We start from the raw sequence: 5,789 nt of genomic DNA, 5'->3' as shown, positions 1-5,789 counted from the left end.
AGGACACAGATAATTGAATTCCAGCTTCTGTAATCAGCATGAGAAAGACTAGGGAGAAGCTGGGGGGAGGTAAGAAACCTTGAGTAGCATTTCTTCCTATCAAGAGAGAAATGCAGGCTGTGCATTTCTAACACTATCATAGTGACTACTGCATGCAGCTACCCTTGGAGAGCTGCTTATCTGTCTATTCGGGAGCCCATTACAACTTACACTGTTGTACAAAATGAAAGTAAATTACAGCGATATAAACATATTTGTGTGTGTGTCTATGCACTCTGACCTCATTCCCTTGAAAAAAATCAGATTTCCAAAAGCTATGAGGTGGCTGTGCATGCAGTGCAGACATATTCAGCAAAGCCCTGGATCATGAATCTCATCACTAGGTACTGCTGCTTGATTTAAGGAGCTCCCTGGCCACTAGAGGTTCACCATCTCCCAGATGTCCTTGCCCACAGGCTGGGATCACGGAGCTTCACAGTGGGAAACAAGTCCCAACAAACTTCACAGTGGGAAACAAGTGAATGTGGGTTAGGATGAGGGGGTTGTGGGTCGAGGCAAGCTGATAATTATGCTAATGGATCTCGGTGTGAAAAAGGTTGAGAATCACTGATCTAATCCAACCCACTGCCAAACTGTCCCATACAAACCATAATCTAAATTCTACATAAGACTACCGTCAACCCTGACCATAGACTACCATCAACCCCACAAGGTAGACTTAACACCCTAACCTGCCACGGGAGAAGCAGGGGAATGATGGCAGCCAGTGTCCTGCTTCTATGAAATGTTGTCAATATACACTCAAGAAGCACTAGGTAGAGGGCCACACCATAACGCTCCTCCCCCCACCCCTGAGAAAGGCAAAAACCCCCACACAGTCTGTACCAACCTGACCATGGGGTAAAATTCCTTCCTGACCCCAAATAGGGTGATCAGTCTGAACCTTACTGGGGAGGCAAGAGGGGTCCTCTAGCCAAGAACCATCATCTTTTCTCCCAGCAGGAGCACTGGCACACACCAGTCAAAGCCTCCAGTCTTGGCTGTAGCCAACATTCAATGCCTCTGGGAAGGCTTAAAAACACCCTACCACATATAGCAGAAAAGGAGGAGGGCAACCATCAAACCCCAGAATTATGGGAAAAACCCACGGTAGAACATACACATAGCTACACCTAGATCATCCCTGATCAGTGGCTCTCCAACCTCTTCTTGAACACCTCCAGTGATGGATAGTCCACAGCTTCCCTAGGCAGTCTGTTCCACTACTTCACTATTCTATCAGTGGAGAAGTTTTGCTAGATATCCAACCTAAACTTGGCTTGCTGCAATTTCAAGCCATTGGTCCACATCCTCCTCTCTGCAGGAAAAGAGAAAATGTGTTCCCTTTTCTTCATGGCAGCCCTTCAAGTATTTGAAGATTGCTACCATGTCTGCTCTAAAGCTCCTTTTCTGCAAGCTGAACATGCCTAGCTGCTTCAGCCTCTTCCTGTATGATCTGCTTTCCAAGCAAGCCCTTTATCATCTCTGTTGCCTGCCTCTGGACCCTCTCTAACTTCTCCATATCCTTTTTAAAATGTGGAGCCTAGAACTGCAGACCATACTCCAGATGAGGCCTAATGAGTGCCAGATAGAGTGGCACTATCACTGCCTGTATCTTGCACCTAATGATTCTATTGATGCAGCAAACCTCATTCACCTTTTGTGCAGCTGCATCACACTGCAGACTGGCTGCCTATACATATGCTCAGAGGAGGGGTGGAGGGAAGGAGGAGCATTTTAATTAGAGCTGTTTCTAGGCAGCTATTTTAATTAAAGCACCTCACCATCATGTATATTAAGCCTCTGCACACTTAAAAATGGTCGCAGGATGTTTTAACTAAACCTCATTCAATGAGGTTTAGTTAAAGCACCCCACAGCCCTTTTAAAATGCATGAGGGCTGAGGCAAGGCTGTAGCATTCTAATTAGAATGTGGAGCAGACTTGATTAATCAAGCAGATTAATCAAGCAGATTAATCAAGGCTGCTCCAATGTGTTCTAATTAAAATGCCAATGAACATCTGTATAGGCAGCTACTGAGTCTGTGATATTCCAAGACTCCCAAATCCTTTTCCATAGTGCTGCCATCCAGCCAGGTGTCACCCACTTTATATTTATGGTTTTGATTATTCCTCCCTAGGTGCAACACCTTGCATTTGTCCACATTAAACTTCATCCTGTTAGCTCTAGCACAGTTTTCCAATCTCAAAATCTTTCTGAAATGTGCTTGGATCCTCCAGTGTGTTCACAATCCTTCCCAGTTTCATGCCATCTGTGAAGTTGCTCAAGATGCTTTCTATGCCAGCATCCAAATAGTTAATACACAAGATAAGCAGCACTGGACCCAGAACTATTAAACTGTTTCTGTAGAAATCCACTCAAAACCTCCTGCCATCCTGACATAGACCCTTTAAATAATTACCCTTTACTTGCAGCTATTGAGCCAGTTATCTATCTACTTGATAGTGGTTTTATTTGTTTATGAGAAGGTCATGTAGGATCTTGTCAAAAACCTTGGTGAAGTCCAGATACACTATCTTCACAGCATTCCAATCATCCACCCAAGTAGTTACTTTGTCAAAGAAGAAGATCAGGTTTGTTCAAGGTTGAGCAAGAACTGCTATTACCATCTTTAGAGATAGAAGCTGGAGGCCCAATGAAACCTGAAACTCAGAGGGTGAAGCCATTACTGTGGGAAGAGAGAGAGCAGGCATTTGGCATTGTGAAAGGCCAAAAATGCTCGGTCACATCTGGTGTCTTAGTAAACCTCAGTAAAACAGCAGGGATGGGAAGCAGTGAGCTCCATATTGCATACAGCCATCACTGGCTGGTGGAGATTAAGTTGCTTGAGTAGGCAAACAGCAACATGTGAACAGTGAGCCAGTGTCCCCCTGGCGGCTGCTGGTGTGTCAAAGTCTCTGGCTAGATAAAGTCATGTTAATAGCTGTGTTTGGAGCTGCTGCCCTGGGCAAAATATTAGGCACCATGGCTTGGAAATTTTAGCTCCTGATGCCATATTTAAATGACCTAATTTTCCGAGCTCCTGATCCTCTGTGACTTCCCTATCTTTGCTGTTGGCAGAGGATGCTTAACACCCCTGGAAAGTGCCCTGGTGTGAATGAGCTGGCCTTAGGGTTGCCCTTATTCCAGCAATAACTCTAGTCACCACATGTCTGGAGGAGGCATATAGCACTGGCTATATCACCAAGAAACTCCCTTGCCTGGGCAGCTGATGAGACAGTTCAAGCACTGTTGGGCTTGAGAGCAAATGCTTCAGGAAAAACCCTGTCACCTTTTGTCTATAGGGTCAGAACCTCTGACATCTGACCTGTGAGTAATCTACTTTCTGCTGTACTGTTCAGTGCACACAGTGAAGTAGGTAACTCCTCAGCAATACCCCTGCCTTATAAATGAATGGGGCCCAAAAAGGTGACAGGACTTGCTCAGGGTAACAGAGCAGGTCAATGCTAAAGCTAAAAAGAAATATCAGGTCTTCCTGATGCCCAGCACAACACAAGTTCCTCCATATCCTGCTGCCTCATAGGTACAGTAGCAAATTTCAGACTTCAGGGCATAAGCTGAACCCTCAAGGAGTTCATGAGGGGGACGGTAAAAATGGCTAGAGATGGCAGGGAAACAGGGGACAGGATTTCTTTCTCATCTGGTGACACCTTTTGAACTTATGTGTAAGAGAGACCTTGCCAGGCAGCTTGTTTGCCTGGTGGGAGCAAGTTTGTTGGACTCTCCAAGCCTACACATACACATTCTGCAATGGGAAAGGTTCCATGGGAAGCCGGCAGCAGTGGTGGCCAATCTTGGGGTCGGGCATGTGACCTGCTGCATTCACAGGGTCATGGAGTCACAAACAATCATAAGCAACCTTACCTCTGCTGCACCACTAAACTATTGAAGTGCTGGAGTTACTAAACCTCAGGGTATTTGATGCTTATCCTTAGCTCCTGGGGAAAATATCAATTTTTATTTTTTTTAAGGAAAATTCCTAATCTACCTGATTGCAGGAAAAATCTTGAACCACACTAAAATTACAAATTTAAAAAAACCTCCATTTCCACATATCTCATCTGATTTCTCATGGATGAATACTACATTCAGTTCAGGAACAAGGGCAAAATGCCCATTATGCCTAACTCAATTGACCTGTTTGCCTTGCAGGACAGAGATAAAGAAAGAGTGAAATTATTATTACTAGTTCTATTTTTACGTGTGTGGGAGGTGCTCACATATGACCCTGATTACAGGAAGACATGGAAGTTTCGTTTCTGTATCTTGGCTGAAAAATGTTGCTGCCTCTACCCCCTAAACCTGTTAATTTCTGTCTCTTGTTGCAATGCATTCATCATTACAACTCTGCTTAACTTTACAAAATGTTTGAGATAAATTTTGTATGAAATATTAATCACCATAGAGACCCAAGATAGAAAACCCTCGTTCCAGCCAGTGATTCCATTGTGGTCAGTAACACTAGATCATAGAATCATAGAAGTAGGGTCAGAAGGGACCTTGTAGATCTTCAAGTCTGACCCCCAGCCTGGGGAGGAGAAAAAACTGGGCTCAAATGATCCCAGCTAGGTAGGCATCAAGCCTCCTCTTAAAGACCCCCAGGGTAGGAGCCAGCACCACTTCCCTTGGAAGTGTTATGTTTCAGTAAAGGCTACTGGTACAAGGATTTGCAGGTTAGTGCCATGAGAAGCTGAATAAATACCACATTTTGTTGCACATTTTCTCACTGGTAGTTGGAGAGCACATCTGCCCAATATGGTAAGTAAAATCTACATGTCATCCACAGGGAAAAGAACAATGAGCAGGATCAGCTCCCCTGCTTCTGCTGCTCTGTTACTTCCTGCAAGGAAAGATTTATTTCTTCATTTTGCCTTTCAAAAACAAGCTGCATGTCTTATTTTGGGATATGTTGTACGCTAGGAAATATGATAATGTAGCTTCCAAATCATAAGTTTCTACAAGAGAGTGTCTAATAAGGTGATTTTTTTAAACCATAGGGGTAGTGCAGTAATTTACCTAAGGTGGCTCCTCCATCTCTCCAAGTCTTTACGTCCAGGGCAAATATAGTCCTAAAGGATTTATTATAGACCAAACAGAAGTTATGGGCTTGATGCAGTAGTTGCTAGGTGAAGTCCTTTGGTCTGTGTTAAGCAGAAGACAGACTTCGCTAATTCTGACTCTCACTGGCTATTGGAGAAACAAAGGGAAGTTGATGAATGAAAAAACATAATAGGGTAAATGAATATTTTCCCTCCTAAGGAAGAATGAATACCAGGAGTGGGGGGAAGAGCTATGCTATATTTCCTAATTTAGATGTTTGACCTGGATCAGGTTTGATTAAAAAAAAAAAGGACCCTGATCACAGAGCAGGAATCAGTGTCAAGTAACTCCAGGAATTTCTCTTCTATTTCACTAATGTCACATTTTCTTCCCTTCTAAAATGCTGTTGTTTGAGGTTTCCCACAGAGAATAAAATACAATCAAAGCAATGCAGAGAAAATGCTAGGGAAAGTGCTATAATTTCAGGCTAAATTGCATGTAATTCTGCTGACTGCTGTCAGGGATATTGTTTGTGATGGTTCAGAGCTCTCTGTGAAGTACATGGTAGCAGTCAACACGGAGTATTACTAGTCTATAGCCAGAAATGTAACACAACAGATTACAGTGTCTTTGCATGAAAGGTGGAAACACAAAACAGCCTCTTTATCTTTGAAAAGGAAGGCTGCCTCT

The sequence above is a fragment of the Crocodylus porosus genome, unplaced genomic scaffold (genome assembly GCF_001723895.1).
Source record: "Crocodylus porosus isolate Cpor-Errol unplaced genomic scaffold, CroPor_comp1, whole genome shotgun sequence".
Taxonomy (NCBI): domain Eukaryota; kingdom Metazoa; phylum Chordata; order Crocodylia; family Crocodylidae; genus Crocodylus; species Crocodylus porosus.
Note: the sequence above shows the minus strand (reverse complement) of the source record.